The following is a 27,949-nucleotide window of genomic DNA, read 5'->3' as shown; positions in this document are numbered from 1 at the left end:
CTCCATAGCACACAGGTGAGAGTCAGTCTGTCCTGTGCTTTTGCCAGGTGTACAAAGATGTCTTTGGGTTCCAATTTGTCTGATTCCATCCACAATGCCTGTAGCTAATTGCATCATCCACCCCTGCCAAGTCTCTTTCTAAGGATATTAGAAAAGGTCTTAGTGATAGTGCCATAAGGCATGCCTTGGATGCAACAGTGTCTAGTTTATCTAGTAGTGGAGAAGTTATCACGTTGAGAGCAAAGGCATAGGTACGGCCGTGGGCAGATGCACGAACATGTCCTGCTCTAATGCCAAAAATTAATTCTTGTCCTCACATCATTACAAATCAATGCAACGACCGACAAACCTAGGGATACTTTCATTCGCACGAGAAAGAGTTGTAGAGTAATATGGTCTTTAATTTGTTTCCCTAAGTGCTATACTTTCCGAGATAATAAGGTTTGAAAACAAGCAGTGTCTGGGAAACTGCCAATAGTGAAATGATGACTGGGTTAGAAATAGCCTGGCGATCTTCTCACCTACCTTTCAGACTCCTGGTCATCCTTCTTTCGGGACTTTGGCGAAAGCTTTGCCATCTCAAAGGCTTTCGATCGAGTCTGGCATAAATCTTTAATAACCAAACTGCCCTCCTACGGTTTCTATCCTTCTCTCTGTGCCTTCATCGCTAACTTCCTTTATGGTCGTTCTATAGCTGCTGTTGTAGACGGCCATCGTTCTTCTCCTAGATCTATCAACAGTGGTGTTCCTCAGGGCTCTGTCCTATCACCAACTCTCTTCCTGTTATTCATCAATGATCTTCTAAGCTGTACATCTAACCCTATTCACTCATACGCTGATGACTCCACCCTTCATCTTTCCATTCGGTTCCCGCAATGCCAATCTCAACAGTTACTTCAACAAACAAGGGATGAGGTTATGGCACACCTAATGTCTGACTTGGCTCGTATCTCTGACTGGGGTAAAAATAATATGGTTGTTTTTAATGCATCTAAGACTCAGTTCTTATACCTATCAACCCGACAAAATCTTCCACAGGTATACCCACTAATGTTTAATAATATTCAGCTTAATCCTGCATCATCCTTGAACATGCTTGGGGTTTCATTTACTCAGGACTTATCTTGGAAAGATCATATTACATCTCTTGTAAAATCTGCTTTACCCCTGCACAATTGTTGACTCTATACAGGGGTTTTATCCGACCCTGTGTGGAGTACAACTCTCATGTGTGGGGAGGCTCCCCACATACAGCTCTTCCAATAGGGTGGAGTCAAAGGCTTTTCGTCTCATTAACTCTCCTCCTCTTACTGACTCCCTTCAACCTCTGTCTCTTCGTCGCACTGTTGCATCTTTATCTCTTTTCTATCGCTACTTTAATGGCCACTGCTCCTCTGAACTGTCTGCTTGCATTCCTCCACCTCTACAACGGGCACGTTGCACCCGTCTGGCAGCAAACTCTCATCCCTTTTCTGTCCAACTCTCTAATGCAAGAGTTAACCGTTACTCCCAGTCTTTCATTTATGCAACAGGTCAGCTCTGGAACTGTCTCCCTCTGTCTGTATTTCCTGCTCCCTATGATCTCCAGTTTTTCAAACGCAGTGTGTCCAGGCATCTCAAAATGATCGGATCTTGAATTTGGCTCTCTGTTGTATTTTGTTTTTCTCTTGGAGGGAACTGTTACTGCGGGCTCATGGCCTTTGGTTCCTTCTTCCTCGCATAAAAAAAAAAAAAAGGAGTTATGGTGGCAGGTAATTTTTTGTTTGTAAGCCCCCTAACGAGCCTTATTATTGATAAGTATATTCGTTGGTAGATTTGTAAGCAACTTTCCTTACGCTGTCGGTAGTGTGAAAGTCATTAATCGCTTTATTGGTTGAACTATCAGCAGATTATGTAGCATTAAATTTGTCAGTATTTTATTCTTCAGCAATTGGTAATATTTTAATACTACAGTAAGTACTAATGATGATGATGATAATGATGGTGATATTTAATAATATGGTGACAAACAAATTAATGACGAAAATGGTGTTTGATCAAATTGATTTTAATGATGAAACCGACAAAGTAATGGTAATACAAATACTAATACTAGTCAACAAACACCACTAGCACTTCCAAAAATAACAACAATGGAACAATAATAATAATAATAATAATGAAATGCTGAGAACTCCGGTACTGAGCTGTCGATGCAAAGCATTGCGTGGTATACCTACGCAAAGCAGTGCTTGGTATGCCTCCACCAAGCCTTGCATACAGACTTGTCATCAGTTTATTTTTCCATAATACTGTATCGCTGATAAAAATTTGGTCCAAATTCGTCATGAGGTTCAGGAGATACTGACCCCACACCCATATGACCTTGACCTTTGACTCCTTAACCTTGCTGACCTAATCAGTTCATTGTCCCTTCACAATGACTGACAAAAGTTTGGCTAAAATCCAACAATGGGTTTAGGAGATATCGTACCCACACCCATTATGACCTTGACCTTTGACACTTTGACCTTGCTGACCAAATCCATTCATCGTCCCTTCATGCTGTATCATTGATAAAAGTTTGGTCAAAATCTGTCTAGGGGTTCAGGAGATATCGCACCTACAGTGATGAAATATGTTGACCCCATAATTATGACCTTGACCTTTGACCCCCTGACTTTGCAGACCTAATCAGGCCACAATCTCCTCATCCTGCATCAATGACAAAAGTCTGGTGGAAATCCGTCCATGGGTTCAAGAGATATCTTGCCCAGAAAAGTGTTATGGATGCACACACGCACCCATGGACAGACAGACCAATCACTTAATGCCTCGCCCACCATTAGTGAGCAGAGACATGGTAATCATCATCATCATCATCATCATCATAATAATAATAATTTCATTCATCATCCAATCATCAGTTGCCGCATGAGGACTGTAGGAGCCTGGGGCTAGGCAAGTTGGTCCTAACGTTTAAGATGAGAGTAACCAGCCTCACTCATCCCTGAGTGGCATTACATGAGCAATAAACTCCAACCATTCCTTGGATATAAACCTTCACCGGCTCAATCCGATTGGAGTGCCGTAATTACCCAATAAACCACCAGGCGCCAAAATTTGGTTATATGGTTACCACCCAGCATTGTAAATGGTTTCCTGGTGTAGAGAAAACTATTTAACTTGTCATTCAGTGTAGAGTCACCCACAAGTAGAAGGATGAGGAAAGAATGAAGAAAAGAAAGACTGAAGAGGGAGTGTAAAGTCACCCGTAGGCAGAAGTACGAGGAAAGAATGAAGAAAAGAAAGACACAAGAGAATGGAAGGAAAGAAGGATGGAGGAGAGGAAAGGGCAGGCACCTAAGTGTAGCACTACATCGAGTGAGTAGATGGTGAGTGCCCCCACCTACCACATAATAATATAATGATAATAATAATAATAATAAATAATAATAATAATAATAATAATAATAATAATAATAATAGCTAAAAAATGGAAATTGCCATTAGCAATTTTAATAACTCACCACATGACAAGCTATCACTGGACCTGGTGATTTTAAAACCCTTCATAATTATAGTGAGCACTTCGAAGCAAAGATCTGGTGTCGTAGGGCTCCGCTAGAAGTGTCAGACACGTTGGAGAGAGATGAAAGCAACAAAATCCTCTCAGAGCAAAAATGGCAGAGCCAAAACTACTTTCCATTGACCGCTGGGGGAACTCAGAAACTACTGGCCCACATGGGTCCATAGTCATTTCAGACCTGCTCCCTGACCTTGGCTATGTCCCACAAAAATCTCAAGTCTGTACCTTTAGCCGTTTCTGAGAATCCACGAATAGATTATTTCTGTAGGTATATGGATGTAACTGGAACACCTTTACTGGGAACTGGATGATACTGGGTCATACGAAGCTGCCAGCTGGGTGACTCAGATGACCAAGTATGATGGCCGTAGCTTTGAAATTGAGTGAATATGAGCAATTTACTTCTTCATATATATATATATATATATATATATATATTGACAAGAACTATATAACTTACCATTAGTGTGGTGGGTTACAATAATAATAATAATGATGATGATGATGATAATAATAATAATAATAATAATAATAATGATAATAACAACAACAACAATAATAAAAATAATAATAATAATAATAATAAAAATTATAGTTATAATATTAAAAATAATAGTTATAATATTAAAAATAATGACTAAAACAAGAAGCTTTGTCATAAAAGACTTTGTAGTTACTTGTAGAGAAGTTATATATATATTAGACTTGTGGACGAGCGGTTGTTATACTTGAGTAGCTTTGTAAGTAGATAATCTTCTTTCCCATTTGTCATTCAATGACAAGGAGAGGTAAAGAATAGTATGGAACTATTTTTATTTGTCTTGGAAATATTAACAAGTCTCTCACACAGAGCGAAGTATAAAGTAGAGTCCCGGGAGCTATCTCCCTGTCTCGCTCTCTCGGTCTCTCTCTCAAGTTGCTAAGCCCTTCTCCCTGTGACCTGTCTGTTCTATGGCTAGCTTCCTTCTCAGCTCTCTTTCCTAAATTCTGGTGAAACAGAAGTCGTATCACGTGTGTTCCCTGTGACTGGAAAGTTCTAGAAGCCTGTGTGTGAGTATGTGTGTATGTGTGTGTATGGTCAACAAGGCTTTGTTCACCTGGCAAATTGCTGACAACTAACTGACTGGCTACTTCGTAATCTGTCGTCAGCTTTTCCTCAGTGTAACTTGCAAGATCATTTCCCATTCCCAGGCTCGCATAGAGCTGTCTATCTATCTATTTATCTATCTATCTATTATGATTTGTAATTATAATATGGAGTCCTAACATATGCTCGGTCACGCGAAAATGACGTACCATCGACAGTTAATAGTCATAATATATTAATGCATATTATATACACATTATAATGAACTTATAAGCTAATTAAGTGAAATACATAATATTGTAAAAGTAACATAATTGTATAAATAGTGTATACATATAATATTCAGAGTAAATAGTGATTATTCAGTAATATTACATGTTAAACAAGTTGTATACATTTTGTGAGATGTGTATGTATAACAGACATACGCATATAATTGTGCAATGGTAATACTGCTAGGTTATACATTACATATTGAGTTATCACTTTAGTAATGTCTAATATTTCACCTAACTTGTATGATGATACTGGTAATACAGAATTGTGCTATAGTTGTATGACTTAAAATATTGTACTAACATTGTGGTAATACATAATTGTAACATTTTATGAATTGTTACAAAATATTGTGGTAATGCATAATTGTGTTGGCCTTATAATTGTAGTTACATTTTGTTAATGCAACTGTTACATAAGTGTCTTGGCCTTATAATTGTAGTTAAAGTTGCATAAAAGTTACATCTTGTTAATGCAACTGTTACATAATTGGCAAAGCGTAACATAATGCAATCGTTTGTCGTTATATAATTGTTACATATCGTTTGTAGTTACATAATTGTAGTTGAAGTTACATAAAAGTTACATCTTGTTAATGCAACTGTTACATAAATGGTACATATTGTTTGTAGTTACATAATTGTAGCAAGTGTAACATAATGCAATCGTTTGTCTTTACATAATTATAATATGGAGTCCTAACAGCTTCACCATTTTATGGTGAAGCTTAATGAAATGCTAAAAACTCGGGCCCCGAGGTGTTGATGCAAAGCGTCACTTAGTATGCCTCTGCCAAGTCTTGTGCACGGACTCGCCATACAACCTCCATGACTTTACTGACCTAATCAGTTCATCCCACCACCACCATCTTGGCTGGGGTGAGAGATCACTCCTGATGGAGGTTCTGGGTGGGTGGGGGGAAGGGGAACCCTTTGGAGCTAGGAAGGTGGAGGAAGTGGGAGGTATAAGGCTGGGAGGAGGAGAGAAACTATGAGTTGGGGCTGAGATGGGGAAACAAACTGTCGTGCTGGGAGGCCAGCTCTGAAATGCTTGTCCAGGGATGGATAATCTGGCCCCTATCTAAACCCCTGCACACCCCTCCCCTCCCCTGTCCTCCCCTCCTCCAAGCCCTTTCCCTTCCCCCACCATTCCTGCACTCATTAGCTTATATTTTCATTGGTAATCGCACTCTCTACCACCTCCCACTTGCCATTTATATTTATACACATTGACACTGAACCTTTATATAGGTGTAATATGGAAAAAAAACATCCTTAGAGAAGAGGTGCAAATGAGTCCCTAAACCAATGAGAAAACAAGCCCTCCCCCCCTACACACACACACACATACATGTATCGGTACACGGCTAGCACTAAATATCGTGCCACCGCTAGCACCAATAAAATGTATCGTCGCACTGCTGGCCACCAATTTAATGTAGCCACTATGGAGTAGCAGTTGACTACATATTAAGTGTTCTGCTGTTTAGTATAACTAGATCACCGTGTTGGATCGACGACAATGTCTGTAGTACACGTCAGCTACTCGCCGTCACTGCCCGACACTTCCCACCAAAGGTCCTCTGCCACGAGAAGGTGGAAGCTGGTCTGTTATTAAGTGGTAGCATAAGGTGACAGAAATGAGCAGATTAAATCTCTCTTTATTGGGCACAGAATAATATAACTGCGACCCGAGAGATATGTAAGAGCGATACACCCTCCCTTGATAACTATCAAACGGCCTCTGATGCTGTACGCTCACCAAGCTGACTAGGGCGCGGTGCTGAGGTCAGCTAAAAAGTGAGGTGCCGGGCATCTACATATACTCTGGGCTTATGCAAAAAGTAGAGATAAATGACAACTCTATTAGCACATTATACACCTCTATAAAATGGCATTAAGTACATTCACATATGCCAACATAATAAATGGTTCCCCAGGACTTTACACTTATGCACTATTCAGATATCTTTTCACTTCTCCTAACCTTCATTTTATAATTGAAACAGGGTGGCACTTGTGGTCTGCCATCCACCTTCTTCCTATACCACAGCTAACAGCGAAATGATATTTGGTTGTTCATCATTCACACTTCATTACACACTGTTAATTATGACTAAACAGCTTTAAAAATTATTATGTAAAATGTGTGATACTACAACTTCATATGGAAAAAGATGTTGACGCCAGAACATCGCTCGGCCACACCATTGACGTCCCCGTCGACATTGTTGTCCTAACTACCGTGTACCCTAACCAGAGTGTAGGGTAGCTAACTATTCAGGAACATCCACTTGCAATCCGCGAGTACGGACACGTGGTCTCAGTGGGTTCCTTAATTGGTGCCTTAAATAGTAGCCTAAACCACAAACACAGGACAAGACCACAGTAAGTAGAAGACCAACGCCAGGACCAAAATAGGAAGGAGAAAGGTATGAAGGAAGATAGGACAGTACATAAGGCTCTAAATCAGTCCTGTTCAGGTGGGAGAGGAAGGTAAGCTTCTTTAATACATGAGACAGCCTGTTCACATTCATGCACATAACACTGAATGAAGGTAAAAAGGGTCATAACTGGGATGAGAAGTTCACTGTCTAAGCTAGATGATGCTTGCTAGGCAGAACTGCTATCTCTTTACTGTGTAACTCACAAAAATCAGGTGCAATATAGTACCCCTTTACTGTAAGGAATTGATTCTGTGAGGCACAAATCACAGTTACATCCTCTGTCTCAGGAAAGTAAAAGTACTGTTTCGCATAAATATGAGCATGGAAAACTGACTTCAACTGAATGGGTTGGAAGGTGCAACGTTGCAGAGCAGAGGAAGTATTTGTGTCCAACAAGGCCCTCTTACACTCCTCTACCTTTAATGGTACGAAGACAAAATGCAAAGCAGGACATACATAGAGATCAAGAAATGAGGCCTTACACTTCTCAAATTCATCCACAGTCGTTTCTGCTACATATTTCTTGTCATCTGAGACAACTAGCACCTCTGGACCCTCTTCAGTAACAACAAGTGTATTATTAGCAGTAGCAAAAGGGAAGGAAATGAACCACCATGCCTGGTATGTTACAGCATTCCTCATAGGTACCAATATCAGGATGCCTTCATGGGTCAACTGGGCCTCTAACAATGGGTAATAATATTCCAGTTGACTCAGATCAAAGAGTGGCATAAGTCCATGCTTCCACATAGCTATATCAAGTGCATTTGTTAGTATATTAGTAGGCAGCAATAAAGCATTAACCCTGTTCAAACTTGCATCGATTAAGCCGTCCACCATATTGGCTGCATTCTTCTCCAAAGCAGTGGTTGACTCGTCGAGAGCATGTAAGTACTCAGCGAATAACACCAAGTTAGCTAGGGTTGGTAGGTTAATTTGGATGTTGTTCACAAGCTCTACTAGATGGTTGGTAGTCCTAATTATCTCGTTAGCTTTGTTAGTGAACTCATCTAACTGTTTATACACATGCATGATTAATCTATTATTGGCTTTAGCGGCCAGTGTCAAGTCATGCATCTGTCTACCCAATTGCACTACATCCTTATCTAATGCCGTACCAAAGAGTTGTTGAGACAGGATTCCTAGAAAATCCACAAGTCCTCTTTTAGCACATGCATGGACATGCTTGGAAAGATCAGAGTGTACGTTAGGTAAAGCAACATGCAAGTTAGTGAGCCTGTCGGTGAGCCTGTCTATATGCCTAGTCTGAAGCTCAACAATTCCATGCAAGGTTCGTTCCAAAGCTTCAGTGTCAGAGTTCATCAATTGTGGGTTTCGATTAAACATCTTTCCCACTTCCAACAGTTGCTGTCTGAGAATTGACAAGCCTTTGGACACCTCCTTGACAATATCCGGCGTTTGGAGACAGCCTTCCGGATAGTAGACGCATACTGCATCTTCCACTACCACGACTTCTCCAAGTGGGCTCTTCAGTGCTCCTGGCATTAACGCAGTCGTGTCCATGTCCGATGTCGTTCCATAGGTCCACCCCAAGCAACGCACGAGGAGTATGAGCCACAGCCACATTTTTTCTGCAAGAGTAGATACTCCCTTAATCACTCTTGTTGTGGGATCGTAGCTTGCTGCGATACTCTTGGTTAGGGACAGGTACGGATGACGACATAGACTGCGACGAAGACAGAGGGCACAACACATCAGACGATAGGCCTAGCTCTTGACTTACTAGTTTGATCCTATCAGTATGTACTGCCTCCTGAGTTCCATTAGCTTCATCCTTTATTCTATAAGTATTTCCACGTACTCGTTCCACAACGGTATATGGTCCGCGGAACTTAGGTCTGAGCTTGGAAATTCTCTCAGGGTTGTGGATCATGACCTTCTGGCCTGCCTGTAACGTCTTTTCTTGACTACCTTTGTGTTGTTTCGCCATCATCTTCGCTCTTAAGGCTTTTAATCCTTTCCGTACTTCACTGTGTATACGTTGGAATTTGAACAACTGTACCTTTGCGTAGTCTTCTTCGTTATATACTGGAGTAGGAGGTCCAGCCAACAAATCGTAGGGTAACACTTTCTCTTCTCCATAAAGGATATAATGAGGAGACTTCCCAGTTGATGAATTTTCTGAGGAGTTGATGGTCGCCGCTACATGTGGTAACCAGTCTTCCCAGTTATCCTCTTGATTTGAGGTTATTACTGGTCTCAAGACTTCCAGTATCTTCCTGTTTGTTCTCTCCACCAGGCCATTGCTCTTAGGACTGTAAGGCATTACAAAAACTTGCTTTACTCCATACATATGACTGATTTCTTGTAACACCTGGTTACGAAACAATGCCATTATCGCTGAGCAATACCTTAGGTGTAGAGTATGGACAAATCACTGAAGTCACAAAAGCGTGCACCACCTCCTCTGAAGTTTTCGTCTGTAAAGGTGCTAAAACAGTGAATCGTGAGAAATGGTCCACTGCCACCAGTACATAACTTGAACATTGACGACTTCTCGGCAACGCTAAGAGATCAATGGAGACTGTATCTCAGGGTTTTTCCGGTAGAGGATACTCTAAGATGGGAGTCGGAAGTCCCGTCGTTCTTCGTATTTCCGCGCATTTGACACATTGACTGACCTGGGCTTCTATGTCCTTCCTCATGGTCGGCCAATAGTATTTCTTCCTCGCCTCACGTATGCATCTATCGCGACCGGGATGACCCGCTTGAGGTACGTCATGAACTAACTGTAGCACGGCTTGCTGTAAGGTAGCAGGAACAACCAACTGATATGCAGTGTCCTTCCCTGGGGGTTGCTTATACAAAAGACCCTGTTGAAGATGGAAGTGAGTCATTGGTACTGGGAGTTCAGGTAGACAAGTCTCGTCGCCAGACTCCAAGGCATAGATGACTTCAGACCACATCGCATCATTATGTTGTTCCGCTTTTACCGTGTCTGAGGAATACTCAGCAAGAGCAACATCCTCGGCTATGGTAGCAGCAATGTTTCTACTCAACGCGTCGGCTACAACATTTTGACGGCCTGGTAAATATCTGACCTCTGGATCAAACTCCATTACCTTGCCAAACCAATGCGCAACCTTACCGTGCAAGTTTTTCCCTTTAAACAAGTCACGTATGGGTGCATGGTCAGTTAAAAAAATTATCCGGTAGCCAAAGATAATATCCCGGAAATGTCCTAACGCCCACACGACTGCTAATGTCTCCAAATGTGTCGTCGAATAGTTCTTCTCTGGGGGCCTTAGTGCCCTACAAGCATACGCTATGGTATGTGTCTTTCCTTGCTCATCCTTCTGCTGTAACACCGCTCCCAGACCCAGACCTGAGGCGTCCGTGCACAGATAGAAAGGTTGAGTATAATCAGGAAACGCTAATACGGGTGTTTCTGACATGGCTTGTTTGAGCTCGTTGAAGCTTTTCTCTTCCGAGGGTCCCCATTTCCATGCAGCGTCCTTCTTAAGTAGCGTTGTTAAAGGTGATGCTATGATGGCATACCTGTGGACAAAACTCCTATAAAAGCCAGTGAGGCCTAGGAACGATCTTATCTGATCCTTGTTCTGTGATGTAGGAAAATTTATTAGGTCATCTAGATACGCTAAGACGTCTTGCCCTAACATCTCGCCAAACAATTGGTTTATCATCCGCTGAAATGTTAAAGGAGCATTACTCAGTCCAAAAGGCATCCGGAGAAATTCAAAGTGCCCACGGTGAGTGCTAAAAGCAGTAATGGGACGCGACTCTTCGGTCAGCTCCACCTGCCAATACCCTGACGCTAGATCCAGACAAGTAAACACAGTATTTCCCTTACCTAATGATTGAAGTAAGTCTCGCAGAGGCGGAATCGGGTAACGATCCGGTACTGTTACCTTGTTCACTTGCCGAAAATCCACAACAGGTCTCACACCACCGTCCTTCTTAGGCACTAGAAAGAGTGGTGCATTCCAAGGTGAGGAGGAAGGCTGGATGACGTCATCACGAAACATCCTTTCAACTTCCTCATCCACTGCTTCCCTTTGGCTGTGCGGTAGACGGTATGCGGGCACATAAACTGGATTTGTACCAGAGCACAAACCAATATGATGCTTCACCCTATCCGTCCTACCCAGCGCTTCTCCTGGAAGTGCTACTACGTCGGAAAACTCTCTAAGGAGGGCTAGGAGTCGTGTTTTATGGTCTACATTTTCCGTGACCTTCACGTATTGCTCCAGCTGTTTTTCCTTAGCCAGACATATGGGTTCCGACTGAGTCGTTGCTTGAGATGTAACTACAGGAGAGATCACCGGCACGTCGTCGACTTCCTTTATGGGGGCACCATAGCACATCAAGTCGCCTATATAACAACCATCTCTGAGCTTAACTGCGCCACCACTCATATTTGCGATGAAGAGGGGCGTCTTCTGGTCTTGGCCAATGCTAGTCAGAGTCGATTCCAGCGCCAATGCCTTATGTTTTACAGTCTCAGTTAAGCATGCTACATCAGTTCCCACCGACACGTCAGGTACTCGGACAGGAATTTTAGACAGTTCGACTGGGTAAGTGGTGATTACCACTCACTATAGCCCTGACTTTCTTCCAGTCCATACCCTCCGCTTCGTGTGCATCCGGGGACTCCCTTGACGCTTCACTTGTCGGGGTCACAACTGGTTGGACGGCTCCTGATTGGATGCCAGTTCCAGTTTGTGTCGCTGAGGGATTAAGGCCTACAAACTCTTTCCCATTAAAGGAAATGGAATGTCTTTGAGGGTGTATTACTATATCATACTCCTCCATGGTTTCAAAGCCTAACAGCCCATCAGCTGGCAGAGGAAAATCCTCAACCACATAAAACGTAGCACGTAACACAGGAGATCGTTTATCTGCCCTCAATGTCAACGGTACCTGGCTTACAATCTTCATTCTACTCCCTGTCACACCTGTCAACATTACATCAGGTGGTGATAATGTCCAGTTTGTTAGAGGCATTTCACTTTTAAGTCTTTCCAGCGCTTTACTAGAAATAATGTTTGTACATGACCCTGTATCTACGATCAGGGACAGTTGGCCTTTCCCTATGATACAAGGAATAGATAATAAGTCCACCTTAGTAATAGCTGCCACACACGCATCGGTGGATTGTACTATTTTAATTACTTCTGCGCGCGGCCCTGAGCTTCCCCCGAACTAACTGGGTTCCCTAGTTTCTTCCTCTTTTCAATGACAAAGGGGCAACAGTCCGTTTCATGAGGACAATGCCCATGTAAGACACCATCTTTTCACCTCTGGCTTTACACCCTTGGTCCTTTGCTGTGGAGAACTAGTAACTGTATCTTTCCAGCCCGAAGTTTGCAAGGCTTTGCTAGCTTCTGCATAGCATATGCCTGCCTTCGCCAAAGCCTGACTTTCAGTACAGTTAGGATGCTGCTGTACTATATCAGTAGCCAGATTAGGTACAGGTATCTGCCACAAAGGAGGAGGGTTAGTCTGACCTTGCACGCCCATATTGTTAGTCATGCCCCAGGTATCTGGATAAGGGCCCTGGGTTTGCATGGCAATATTAGTATTCATGCCCCATTGATTAGGATTCTGGGTTTGCATGCCAATATTAGTATTCATGCCCCATTGATTAGGATTCTGAGTTTGCATGCCAATATTAGTATTCATGCCCCATTGATTAGGATTCTGGGTTCGCATGCCAATACCATCTGTGTTTATACCCCATGCATTTGAATAAGGAACAGAAAATAAATTCTGTCCAAACCCTTGTGGTGTACTGAGAACATCAGAAGTAAACACAGGTATGTGAGTGGTTGTAGTACTATCACTAATGACTGGGTTTTGCATATCCTGAGTGACCAAAGGTACTGTTGTTGTCTCAGCTTCCACAGTCTCCTCACTAGGATTACCCTCATTAGCAAGACTAGTGGCCATTTTGGATCTAACTGATTGCTCTGGGACTGTTGAATAAGTATGACCAGAACGCAAATGCAAAACGTTCAAATCCTCATCCTGTCCTTCAGAAATATCCTCATCACCTTGATCCTCAATATGTCCTTCACTCATTCTATATGTCTGAGCACTTTTATTTGATGTATCAACCCACTCATAAAATTCTGAGTCTAGTGGGGTTAATCTCTATTTCCCTAATTCTACGTCCCCACTTCACTGTATCCATCTAACCTTGTCAGTAATATTCCCCTCCCAGTTACAGGAAGATAAACTGACATAAAAAAAGGATAGTTACGGTAAGTGACAGAGAACGGGACACATATAAAATACACAGAAAGTATATTTATTTCAAGGGAATTCTGAGAAACTTTTATTTCCACTCATCAACTAACTAACGTGTGTTGATTCAAGTGTGTGTGTGTGTGTGTGGATTAATGCATGGACACTACCTACTGTAGATATGAAAGTCCAGGATGATGTTCCACATTCCACGTTCCACACTCCACCAGACTCCTCCAACCATACATGGCAGCCCGCTCGCTGTGGGAGTTAGCAAGCGACTGGTCGCCCTGCACCACGCCAGGCGGATGCCATGACGCGCACACACAGCCCACGCCCGCTCCCCTCGACTGGCCTCGGCCGTCCGCGCCAGTTGCTAGAAGTCGCTAGTTGACCCACTCCTCACCGCATTGGCTTGAACTCTCCTTATCTCGCCTCTCACACACGAGCGCGAGATTCTTGCCAGTTTGTGTTTGAAGATGGATATATCTCGCACACCACAGGGCGAGATAACTGCCAGTTTGTGCTTAAGATAGGAATCTCGCACTGGCAGATTAATGGGAGGAATTAATATGCACCACTCCAGTTTATCTGCTCCACTTAACTCACTGGTAATTAGTCCCCTTACAAGAGTAGAGTAAGATTTTCTGTTTCACCTTCAGGAACGAGCGATTGCAAGGGTTACTGGTTCACAGCATAAATCCCTTTAGCACGTATCGTATCCCACCGCTGCCACCAATTTAATGTATCGGTACACGGCTAGCACTAAATATCGTGCCACCGCTAGCACCAATAAAATGTATCGTCGCACTGCTGGCCACCAATTTAATGTAGCCACTATGGAGTAGCAGCTGACTACATATTAAGTGTTCTGCTGTTTAGTATAACTAGATCACCGTGTTGGATCGACGACACTGTCTGTAGTACACGTCAGCTACTCGCCGTCACTGCCCGACACTTCCCACCAAAGGTCCTCTGCCACGAGAAGGTGGAAGCTGGTCTGTTATTAAGTGGTAGCGTAAGGTGACAGAAATGAGCAGATTAAATCTCTCTTTATTGGGCACAGAATAATATAACTGCAACCCGAGAGATATGTAAGAGCGATACACCCTCCCTTGATAACTATCAAACGGCCTCTGACGCTGTACACTCACCGAGCCGACTAGGGTGCGGTGCTGAGGTCAGCTAAAAAGTGAGGTGCCGAGCATCTATATATACTCTGGGCTTATGCAAAAAGTAGAGATAAATGACAACTCTACTAGCACATTATACACCTCTATAGAATGGCATTAAGTACATTCACATATGCAGACATAATAAATGGTTCCCCAGGACTTTACACTTACGTACTATTCAGATATCTTTTCACTTCTCCTAACCTTCATTTTATAATTGAAACAGGGTGGCACTTGTGGTCTGCCATCCACCTTCTTCCTATACCACAGCTAACAGCGAAATGATATTTGGTTGTTCATCATTCACACTTCATTACACACTGTTAATTATGACTAAACAGCTTTAAAAATTATAATGTAAAATGTGTGATACTACAACTTCATATGGAAAAAGATGTTGACACCAGAACACACACACACACACACACACACACACACACACACACACACACACACAGAAGCAAAGGAGAGAGAACAGTGTGAAGGTCAATGATGCCAGGACTGTCACTCCTTGGATGCTAAATCAGCCCAGTTGCATAGAGAGGGAGAAGTGGACACACACACACACACACACACACACACACACACACACACACACACAGAGGCAAGGAGGTAAGGTCAGTGATGCCAGGATTGTCACTCCCTAGATGCTAAATCAGCTCAGATTTATAGAGAGGGAGAAGTGGAGGGAAGGATGGGGGATGAGACGAAAGGATGGTGGAAATGAGACTAAAAGTAAACTAAGTCAGTCCCATATGACCTTAGCCTTTGACCCCTTGACTTTTCTGACCTGATCAGCTCTTCATCCCTTCATACTGTATCACTGACAAAAATTTGGTCGGAATCTATCCAGGACATTAGGACACATCTTGCCCACATCAATGACCTTGACCTCTGACACCTTGACTATGCTGACCTACTCAGTTCATTGTCTCTTCATACTGTATCACTGACACAAGTTTGGTCAAAATCCATCGAAGGGTGCAGAAGATATTGTACCCACATCCACATGACCTTGTCCTTAGACCCCTTGACCTTGCTGACCTAATCAATTCATTGTCCCTTTATACTATACCTCTAACAAAAGTTTGGTCAAAATCCGTCTAGGGATTCAGATATTGTGCTCATCCATATGACCTTGACCTTGCTGACATAATCAGTTCATCGTCCCTTCATACTGTATCACTAACAAAAGTTTGGTCGAAATTCGTCAAGGGGTTTAGGAGATAGTGCGTCCCAATGTTAAACTAAGTTGACTCCATATGACCTTGAACTTTGATCCCTTGATGCAGCTGGCCTAATCAGTTCATTATATTCTCATACAGCATCACTGACAAAACAATTGGTGGAAATCTGTCAATTGGTTCAGGAGATATCACGACCACAGTAGTGTTGTGGACACACAGACCCATGTACACACGAACCCTCACATGGATGGACAGATAGAACGCTTAATGCCTCCTCCACCAAAGGTGGGCTGAGGTGTAATTGTAATAATATAATGCCCAATACCATCACCAGCACCACCACCATCGAACACCAAGATTATATTAATATTTAAAAAAAATTCTGGAACTGCAACATTATTATTCCGATATCGCAGAGGCAGTCAACAAAATAAACAAACAGCTGTTGGCAATTGTTGATGCCACATGTAACATCAAAACACTGCACATCAGCTGTTTTGTGTTGCTGGAAGGGTTGGAAGGGCAGCTTGGGTAAAAACACAACCCACGGTCACACACACACATTCAGGTATGCAGACGTATAACCTATACACTCACAAACATGCGTGTATGCATGGACTTTGATGGATGGTCGTGGGGAGTTCAGACGTGTATTCGCTGTTCTCTCCTCTAGTGTTCTAGGGCTGCCTCACCGGCAATAGTTTTGTACATAGACAAATAAAATTAGGTTAGCTAGATCTAATTTTCCTCCCTGGCCTTAGTAGATATAGTAGGTGTCTATATCTAATTGCTGAGATCGCCTTTGCTTACTCACCTCTGGAGTGTACCCCTCACTGATCGCTCTGGGGTGTGAGATACACACAGGCGCGTCCTCCCGAGAGTGGTTTGAGAGGGCAATCTCAGACTAGGTGTGTCTTCCCCAGGTAATTTGTCCCTTGGTCGTTTTTCTCTTTCTTCCCACTTCCCCCGTGAGGGGGAAGTGGTAACTATGGCGGACGGGGAGGTAGTCCTGACCGACCCCCGACTGTCTCACGGACGGACTGCCCCCAGACTGAACGGCCCTAGACACGTACCCGCCTTGACATTAACGTAAACAGTGCCGAGTTTGTACTGATTCATGTGGTTGGTTCCACTCCCCTGTCCAGCCTCAATCCCTTCATCACCAAGAAGGTGATTGATGGGTGTGCAGGTGAGGTTGAACAAGTGAAAAAACTTGCGAATGGAGACCTTCTCGTAAAAACCATGAATTCAGCCAAGGTCAAGGATTTGCTTAAACTGAGGAAGTTCCTCAGTTACGATGTCCAGACGACGATCTCCCACTCCATGAATTCCTGCAAGGGTGTTATCACCTGCAGGGATCTGGTGCTTACGGAAGAGGAAGAAATCGTACAGGAACTTGCTCAGCAAGATGTAATAGAGGTCAGATTTATTACAAGATTCTCGGAAGGCATAAGGACGAAGACTGCAACAGTTGTTTTGACTTCTGGAAAAGTATCTCTTCCAGCCAATGTGAAAGTTGGATACGAAATTTTCAATGTCAGACCATACATCCCGAACCCCTTTCGTTGTGCAAAATGTCAGAGCTATGGACACCACGAAAAGGCTTATCGATTTTCTAACCTAGTATGTGGCAAGTGCGTGGCTGTAGACCATTCTGCTGACCACTGTACATCAGAGAATGAATGTTGCTTTCACTGCTAGGGTGCTCACCCCACTTCTTCTTGGGTTTGTCCCAAGTGGAAGGAGGAGAAAGAGGTCTGCACAGTGAAAGCAACGGAGGGCATATCCTTTTATGATGCTAGGAAGAAGGTGAAGGAGTTGCTTGCAACTCCCAAACCTAATATCTCCTATGCATCGGCGGTTGTGTCCCGTCCTGTGATGTGCACCGTGGAGACACAGACTGACCTTACATTCGCTCCTCATGCCCCACGCCCTACCTCTCAGTCTAAGTCTCCTGTACGTTCCAACTCTCAAACAGACATCCCTGTTGCCACTTCATACTCTCAGGCTGCCGCTGCTCCTTCGCAGTCAGTGTGGCCAAAACAGAAGCCTGACAAGTCAGATAAAATTAACTTGACCACCCTCACCAAGCCAGCACGTCCTCATGTCCTTCCCACTCCTGGTCCAGCGAGGGAGAGAAAGAATAGCTCTTCCTCGGTGGAGTCTGGGAGCCTTGTCATTGATGAAAATATGGAGGTCTCCATGAACAAGAACCAGGAAAGGTCCCCCGGTAGCCACTCGCCTGGTCGCGGGGGGCATAAAAAAATTAAGCACACTGGCCACCCTCGGAAATCTTAAACCACCGCATTCACTCTATTGCAGTGGAATTGTAGAGGTGTCGGGAATAAGTTACCAAATATAGCAATCTTGCTGTCAATACACAGGCCAGACGTTATTTGTTTACAGGAGATGCACCTGGAGGATCACCCTGATCCTCCACAGCTCCAACACTACCACTCGTATAGAAGATATGAAGGTCACGGAGTTGCCATTTACACACACAAATCACACCCACAAACGGAAGTGATTCTAAATTCTACTCTGGAAGCTGTCGCGTGCAGAGTAAAATTTAATAACATGTATCTGTCTATTTGCTCTCTCCACTGTCCTCCACATGGCCCCATTGATAGTGATGCTTTAAATTCACTATTTGAACATCTGCCTGGAAATAAGTTAGTGTTGGGCGATTTTAACGCCCATCACTATCAATGGGGTAGCTTGAGGATCAATGGTCGTGGGGAGCAAGTAGCCGACCTAATACTACAGTCCAACCTCTGTCTTCTGAATGATGGTAGAGCGACTCGTGTAGATGATCGTACTGGTAACTTTTCGGCCATTGACTTATCTTTGACCTTCCCCGGTATGCATCAAGTTTTCTCATGGGACCCATATGATGACTCCTTGGGAAGTGATCATTTACCCATCTGTCTTTCTTATACACGCGACATCGTTTCGGAACCTCCACCCCCAAAATTTAACTATAAGAAAGCAGATTGGGGATCCTTCTCAAGGATCGCCAATTTATATATATCTGGGGAGACCATAGATGTTAAGGTCGAAAATTTAACCAAATCCACATTACATGCAACGCTGGATTGCCGACAAGCATTAAGAAAATGCAGTAGGAGATACAGGATTTTTGATAGTCAGCCCACTGAGGAAAATTTTATTGCATACAAACAGGCACGGGCTGAGGCAAGGAGAATAATAAGAAGGGCCAAACGTGACTCCTGGCGATCCTTTGTGTTCATGGTGACTCGTACAACACCATTAAGTAAAGTCTGGTCCATCATAAGAATATTAAATAATAAAGGCCCATACTTCCCTATTACCACCCTGCAGGTCGATAATACCATCTATGACGAGCCCGTGGACGTTGCCAACATCCTCGCCAGGAGTTTTTCTCATGTAAGTAGCTCAGCCAATTATGATCCGCGTTTCCAACATCATAAACGCACAGCTGAGCTACAGATCACTGACTTTGCCACAGAAGACGTAGACTTCCCGTACAACCAAGAGTTTACGCTAGATGAACTGCTCCTTGCCCTTAAATCCTGTAAAGACACCAGCCTTGGACCAGACACCATCACGTACGGTATGATCCAGCATCTTAATCAGGACAACCTGATTAAGATGTTAGCATTGTACAATGAGATTTGGGCATCTCGAACGTTCCCAAACTCATGGCACTTTGTGCACGTCATACCGATACCCAAAGAGGCTGGTCGTCTTATGAATACCACTTCATTTCATCCTATTGTGTTGACTTCTTGTCTATGTAAGGTCATGGAACGTATGGTAAACAATAGACTTCTTTTTGTTTTAGAGTCAAAGAATTTGTTAAATGATCAACAGTGTGGCTTCCATAAATACAGAAGTTCACTAGATCATTTAATGAATTTGGAGCATTGTATTTCAGAGGCATTTGCCAATAAAGAATTCAATGTAGAGGTGTTCTTGGACATCCAAAAAGCCTATGACATGACATGGTGACACGGTATACTAATGAAGCTCTATGCTTATGGTTTAAGAGGAGATTTGCCTATTTTTATTTCAAATTTCTTAAGGGACAGGACTTTCTCTGTCAAATTGCCCCGTATCGTAACATCGGATATATTTATCCAGGAAAACGGGGTGCCACAGGGAAGTGTGCTTAGTCCTACTTTATTTAGTATTATGATCAATGATATTCTGTCATCAGCTCCCATCCCCAGGAATCTTAAATACTCGCTCTACGCTGACGATTGTGCAATATGGCACTCTTCCCGTAATGCACAATTTTCGGCTGGGCAGATTCAAGCAGCCCTTGACTCCGTCCACCAATGGACCTTGCAGTGGGGATTTAAGTTTTCCGTCTGTAAGTGTGCTGCTGTAGTTTTTACGACTCGTAACGTACCTAATATGTGCTTAACTTTGGATAATCAGGCGGTACCTTTTCAATATTCTATAAGGTTTTGGGGAATACATTTTGATCGTAGCATGAATTTTAAACCACATTAATACTTTGCTTGCTCGTTGCGATAAACCAGTAAATGTCCTCAAGTACCTAGTGGGTACCGCATGGGGTGCCGACAGAAAATCTTTATTAATGGTGTATAAGTCCCTCATTTGATCAAAGCTAGACTATGGCGCACAGGTGTATGGCTCAGCATCCGATGCCACGCTGAAAGGATTGGATGTGTTGCAGAATAAATGTTTGCGAATGTGTCTTGGAGCCGTCCAGTGTACCCATGTAGCTCGTATGGAAGTGGAGGCGAATGTGCCTCCCCACCGTATTCACCGCGAACATCTGGCCTTGTCCTATGGCGTAAGGACATTTAGGAAAAGTAATATCGGCAATGTGGCCTGCACCCCCTTGCGTCAGTACCACCACCTTCTGCAGGGGATGCGCCGGCCACTTGCCGTTCACCTCCACTTACTGACTCAGGAGCTTGGTGTGGACCCCAGTGACTGTGACAAGTTGGTGCTTAAAAATATAGTACCTTGGGAGCCACCTGGCTTTACAGTGGATGTATCATGGCTCCTAGCACCAAAGGCCAAGGCGCTGGAGGCGGAGGTCCACCACTTGTTTTGTAACATCATCGTTCGTCACTTGGGATCCCATCAATTGTACACCGACGGTGTGGGTGCAAGTGTGTGGTCGACTGAATGTGCCCTCAGGTATCAGTTGCCGACTCATACATCTGTGTTTACTTCCGAACTTTTTGATATTGACAAAGCCATAGACTATGCTCTCAATTCTAGGCATGACTCATTTGTCATATTTTCAGATTCATAATCAGCCCTTCAGGCAATTGTATCTTGTACTACGGACTCTTACGAGATCCAGGGCCGCATCATTAATAAGTTGCATTCATGCAACAAGTCATTCACGCTGATCTGGGTGCCTGGTCATTGTCGTATCTACGGCAATGAGCAGGCTGACTTACTTGCAAAGTCGGCTGTAGAGCTCGAGGAGACTTGGGACGTTCCTCGTGATCTACGGTCGAGTCTCTCTCTCGGATATAAATAAATAAATCTTTTGAGGCAAGGTCAGTGGACCAGACTAAATATTCCAACTTGTAAGCCGCATCTGGGCGACTGGGACACTGCCAACCACCCCAGTCGCCTGGAAAAAAAAATATTGGCACGGTTACGGATCAGTGCCACCATTTTAACTCACATGAAACCATATATGGAAAGACGCTTCCCACCGCACTGTGACATCTGTAATGCGGTGTTATCTATCAGTCATATCATCCTGTGCTGTCGGCGATTTATTCGTGAACGTGCTTCACTTATAAATTACTGCGGCGCAGTAGACGTCCCCTTCACCCTTTCCACCATTCTGGGTGATGGGGACATTGTTATGACTGATAAATTGATGGCTTTCTTGAGAGAGACCGGACTGATCAGAGTGATGTGACTTTTTTACTGTGTGGTTATAGCTTTTATCAACGGTAAATATGTATATATTGTAATATTAATTAGGGTTGACAGTTGACATATTTTAAATAGTTCCTCCTCCCACTGATCTATTTCTAATATAGGTGTCCCTTACATTAAGCCAAGTTCCTCGCCTGACAAGCACCAGCTGATGAGTGCAAGTGTGCAATATAGAAAGGTATTGGGCACTTGCAGTCGATGGTGGTCTGCTGGGCGAGGTTCTTCACTTTTTGTACAAATTATGTAAATACATTATACCATCTTGCTTAAGTTCTTCTAATTAGGGACGACAGCTGACGTATATGGAAATGTTCCTGACTCGTCTGGTTCCCTTTCATATACTGATGTCCCCTATATTAGGTTGTGCCTCGACTGACAGTCACCAGGTGATGAGTGCAGGTATGTCATGTAGAAAGGCTGCAGTCGATGGTGTTCTCTTGGTCGAGGCTTTTTTACCATTAGTGTAGGTCTAGTTATTTGTCTCTTAGGATTTAGTATAGGTTAGCGATTTGTCTGTTAGGTGGTTAGTTTTAGGGTATTTAAATTAGGTATTTTTGATTATAAGTAATATAAAGTTAAAATTAAAAAAAAAAAAAATAAAAAAAATACAAAATAAATAATTATTATATATATATATATATATATATATATATATATATATATATATATATATATATACGTGTGCATGAAAGTGTGTATGTTCATATGCATAGATGTGTGTATGTATGTATGTATGTATATATATACGTTCGTATATATATGTCTATATATGTCAATGTATATATATATATATAATTTTGCCTTAATGACCAGGGGCTCCGGCCTCAATGGTCGATGGGCAAAAAGAAAAAAAAAAGTGTATGCATGTATGCATGCACGTAAATATGAATATATAAATATTAATAGACAAGTCTCTCTCTCTCTCTCTCTCTCTCTCTCTCTCTCTCTCTCCGTCCAATCATTTACCTCTTGCCTGTCTATATCAGCTATTATCTAATTTCCTGTTAGTACCCATTTTTGTGTATGAATACTGATTCTCTATCTATCCATCTATTCTCTCTTATCACTATAAGTACGAAAATCTTATTGCTGTTTATTATATCTGAACGAAAAATGAATTTATATGTTTATCTACCTATTATTTATCTGTCTACCTATCTATCCATCCATCCATCTATCCATCTGTCTCTAGCAATCTATCTGTGTATCTTAGTATCTACCTTTATATCTAGCCATGTTTATTATTATCTACTTATATCTATCTACCTGTCTATCTGTCTGTCTATCAATCTATCCATCCATCCATCTATCTATCCCCTTCTCCCCTCCACAGAGGCGGAGGCAGTGGTAGGGGGTCCAAGTGAAATCCACATAGAGGAAGGCTCCCACCTCTCCTTAGAATGCTGGGTGAGAAACGCCCCCGTCCCGCCCGTCTATATCTTCTGGTACCACAATAACACCATGGTTAATTAAGCAAGGCAACATCATCTGCAGGTAAAGTGCTCTCTCTCTCTCTCTCTCTCTTAGAGTGTACTATTTTCTAACTCCTTTCATCCAGCATATACAGGACTCAAAGTTAGCTATTAATCTCTCTATTGTTGCACTTCGTTTATAAAGGCATCAACATGCTTGCATGTATCCGCCTTGGTCACCTAATTGTGGCTTCCCTTGCTGCTTGATCTCTTTCAGCCTCCCAGTTCAGTCCCCCATCTTTGAGATCATACTCTATGACTTCGTTCCAAGTTTTTTTTGGTCTGCCTCTCGCAACCCTATCCCCATTCACTCTTCTCACTTTCTGTACGCAATTGTCATCCCCCATCCTCTCCACATGCCCAGACCATCTCAATCTACCCCTCCTCATCACAGCACCAAAGCACGCCAGTCCCATCCTTCCCTCAACTCCTCCATCGTAAACTTAACCCCTCCAATTGATATCCTAGGTGTTACTCTAACCCCAACCTAAGCTGGACAGCTTATGTTAAATCCCTTGCTAAAAATGCTTCTAAAAAACTGGGACTTATGTACAGTGTTCGTGATTTCTTCATTGACAGGCAAATGGCCACAATATACAAAAGTCATGTGCGTTCTCAGATCGAATACTGTTCACCACTGTGGAGTGGATGTGGAGCTGTTGCATCGAGGCAGTTGGACAAAATTCAAAATAAAGCCATTAGATTAATCAATATTCCTGCCATAACGCAGAACCTTCCTCCGTTATCAGTACGTCTAGATGTTGCTTCTTTAGCACTATTTTATCGATATTTTTACCGTAAGTGCTCTAACGAACTGGCTTCAGTTGTGCCTCCCCTTCACATTTTCTCCCGAAATACTCGGGCAGCTGGGAGCGCCCATGAACTCACACTCTCTCCCCCACAATGCAGAACCTCTGCTTATCAAAATTCATTTATCCCCAGAACTACTACTCTCTGGAATTCACTTCCTGGGAGTTGCTTCCCACATACATTTAATCCTCTCGATTTTAAATCCAATTGTTATAAGTATTTTATGAATGGAGGATGCCTTTAGGCAAATGCACTTACTTTTTTTTCTATTGTTTTTCCTTCCTCCATTCATTATAAAAAAAAAAGAAGTCTTGCATTCAAGAATGCACTGCACATCCACCTAATCACTGTCATTCCTGTGCGTTTGAGTCTACGAATGTCCTCTTCCTTTACCGTCCAGGTCTCACTCCCATACAGCATTACACGCCTAATATGCTGCATACCAAGGTCCCTTAGCATGGAGGAAGAGCCCTCTGAATGTCAGGAGGGGGAACAGCTCCCTGAACTTCTTCCAATCACTCCTTACTCTAGCCACAGAGCTAGCTCCAGCCCCACCTCCAGCACGTAACTATGTCTGTCTCTTTCAGGTTGCATAATTTTTTAATGCTTTTTCACATGAAGTACTTTCTTGTCATATCGTGTGTGTGTGTGTGTGTGTGTGTGTGTGTGTGTGTGTGTGTGTGTGTGTGTGTGTGTGTGTGAAGGGGCTCATCATGTAAGTACTTCTAAAGAGGGTGAGTCAAAGGCAGATTCGTATCCTTGTTGTCAGCAAAGACAGTACCGCTGCTTCCTATGCAATTTATTTTGTTTGTCACACCTTAACATTCTTTTGCCTATTATATATATATCATTCTAACATCGCTATACTTAAAATACAAAATACAGAATATATGAGGATATTGAGGTGTAGTATGCAGAATAAACCGCTAAGGAAGACGTCCTACGAAGCCTCCTATTACCACCTAAGATACCAAAGTTACTCTCACCAACTCCCCTCCTCTCACAGACTCCCTTCAGCCTCTCTACTACTCGCATCTGAACTCTCTGTACCCCTTTCCCAATACGGCAGCACCTGTTCAGCTTCCCTTCCTTCCTCCTTCCCCTCCCCCTCTCTTTCTCTCCTCTCACTACTGACTACCCATCCATCTTCCATTTCAATGAATGGGGCTATTACTAGTCTGTGATGGGGTGAGGGTAATGGTTGAGAGAGAGAGAGAGAGAGAGAGAGAGAGAGAGAGAGAGAGAGAGAGAGAGAGAGAGAGAGAGAGAGGATGATGATGTTACGATGATGATGATGATGACTGATGGTGATAATCATGATAACGATGACAAGAGTGATGATGATGATGATGATGATGGTGCTGTTGACTAAAAATGCACAATGTTTTGTTAGGTTGGGCACGAGAACTACACAAGCAGCCTGGTGACCCACAGACGCGGGCACTTACTCCTGTCAACCCCACCTCGCCATACCTGCTAACATCACCGTCCACGTCGTTACTGGTGAGTTGACACACACACACACACACACACACACACACACACACACACACACACACACACACACACACACACTAACGTATAATATGCAAAATAAATCTCTAACGTGACGGTGCCACAAATCCTTCATTGCCAGTCTTGAATAGGCCCCAGATCCAACCGTATTAACTACGTTTTTTTTTTTTTACAGACAAAGTTAATATTGATATCCTTTACGTCTCGTATTTATAGGTAATTACTGTGGTGTCGTACGCTGGGATGGGGTACGGACCTGCGAAGGGAAGGTAGTACGATTATTGATTTAGATTAACCATTTATATGCATACACGATGCTGTTTTATACCTTGCAATTTCCTCATTATTTTTTAAATTTCTTTTTAAATATCTGACTCTGTGCATACATTGAAAGTTCGTTCCCTGAGGTCTAGGAGTCCTACATACCACACAACTTCACATTCCACTACCTCAGTGCTTAATGCACACCATCCATAAAGATTACATGCTGAGAGGAGCTCATTCAGGACTGAAGAGATAGTATAAGTGGGGTTAGTTTTTCGTGTCAATAGGTCCCGAGGAAGATACTAACATCACCCTATTTCCTGCCACAGCCAGGGATCGAAGTCGAAGAGAGCTAATCACTGCTGTAACCACCTGTTCACTGTGCTGACCCCGTTTAGAGGAATCTGTTGATGCATGGGGCACTTTGCGACCGAATACCTATCCTAGGTAGTCGTTGAATTTTCTTAGTGCCTCGTCCTTATCAAACTATTTTGCATATTAAAACTGGTAGGTGGGGGAGCCTACCATCCACTCACTCGATGTAAAGTTTCCTTCAAGCGATTCTGTATTGAGTGGCAAGCCAAACGGTGTCTTATAACCTGATAAACCATTTACTGTGCCTGATAAACCATTTACAGCCAAACCGATGCCTAGTCATCTAGCAGGTTACGACACTCCAACCAAACGTGTCCCATTACTAAAACCACTATTATTACCATCCCTACCATCAGTACTACTGCCCAACCCCCACCACTACCACAACCACCAGTACTACTACCACAACTAATATTGCTATCATTGCAACCAGGACTACCACTACCATTACTATAGGCATTAATGTCATATGTAATAGTTATAGACATGTAATAATTATAGGCACTGGCACATATATCATAGCACAATAGGTACCACTTGCACCACATGCTATGTGTGGTGCTCAGGTAAATATGCACACATCCACCAACCAGAATGCATACACAGATTGTATAGGAAACATTTTCCAGACACTCGAGAATCCCATTATGCAGCAGACACTGGGCCGAAAGCCCAGTTAGCCCATGTGACAGGAAAATCCCCACCAAGTAGTATATATTCCTGGAAGTCTGGTCAGAGAGCCAGAGAGAACAATAGAAGGCAGAAGGAAATTTAGGAGATAGGGTAGTCTACTACCGCTACTGTTACCACTTATAGTCCCGCCACCACCTCAATCACCACAACCACCACTAAAGAATCCATCTTCATTACCACCACTCCCAACACTACCACTGCCTCAACCACGACCATCAACAAACAACCACCATCGTCACCACTACCACCACCTCTGTTAATTACCACCAAATCCAGCAATTACCAATACTACTATTTCCATCATCACCCTAACCATTACCACCACTACCTTTTCCCACCACCACTACCACCACCCCCACCACCATCAATATCACTAACATGCTCTGATGGTAATGGCATCGAACTCGCGCCACTATATTGCCAACAAGGGCCGTAAAAGCGTCGATACGATACGCCATAACAAATATCTCACAGTGGCTAAAATACGAATTCGGAAGCTCGGTTCGTTTGACCCACACTCTTCAATCATTCAGTCGGTGCGGACAAAATACGTCGGATCTGGATTCAAATTTGAACTAAATCCTTTACTGCTATGGTCACTTTTATATTCCATTCGTGATATATCCAGAGGGGCTGTAGATGGACGCCTTCACGTGTTGGCATCGATATGCCCGGGTGGTGGAGCTGCCCGGGCATACAGACGTCCCTATCCCGGAAGGCAGGAGAATGGACTACACACAGCATTAGCTTGCAGTCCACCGGTTTCTTGTTTCAGATGAGCCTGAGGCAGCAGCATCAACTACAATCATCAGCCCCTATTACGATATTATCTGTCTCTCTGTCTGTCTGTATACCTACCTATATCTCTCTGTATTTATCTATGCATCTGTGTATATGTACACGCATGTATGTATCTACCTTTATCTAT

General features: G+C 43.0%; 1 pseudogene; it reads left to right on the top strand.

Moving 5' to 3' along the window:
• Positions 1-27,949, top strand: part of LOC145391133 (lachesin-like) — a 59,677-nt pseudogene that overhangs the window by 17,735 nt on the left and 13,993 nt on the right.

The sequence above is a fragment of the Coenobita brevimanus genome, chromosome 17, assembly GCF_032717465.1.
Source record: "Coenobita brevimanus isolate Jiangsu-jjx chromosome 17, ASM3271746v2, whole genome shotgun sequence".
Taxonomy (NCBI): domain Eukaryota; kingdom Metazoa; phylum Arthropoda; class Malacostraca; order Decapoda; family Coenobitidae; genus Coenobita; species Coenobita brevimanus.
The sequence above is the reverse complement of the archived record's forward strand: the minus strand, read 5'-3'. Positions and strand labels throughout refer to the sequence as shown.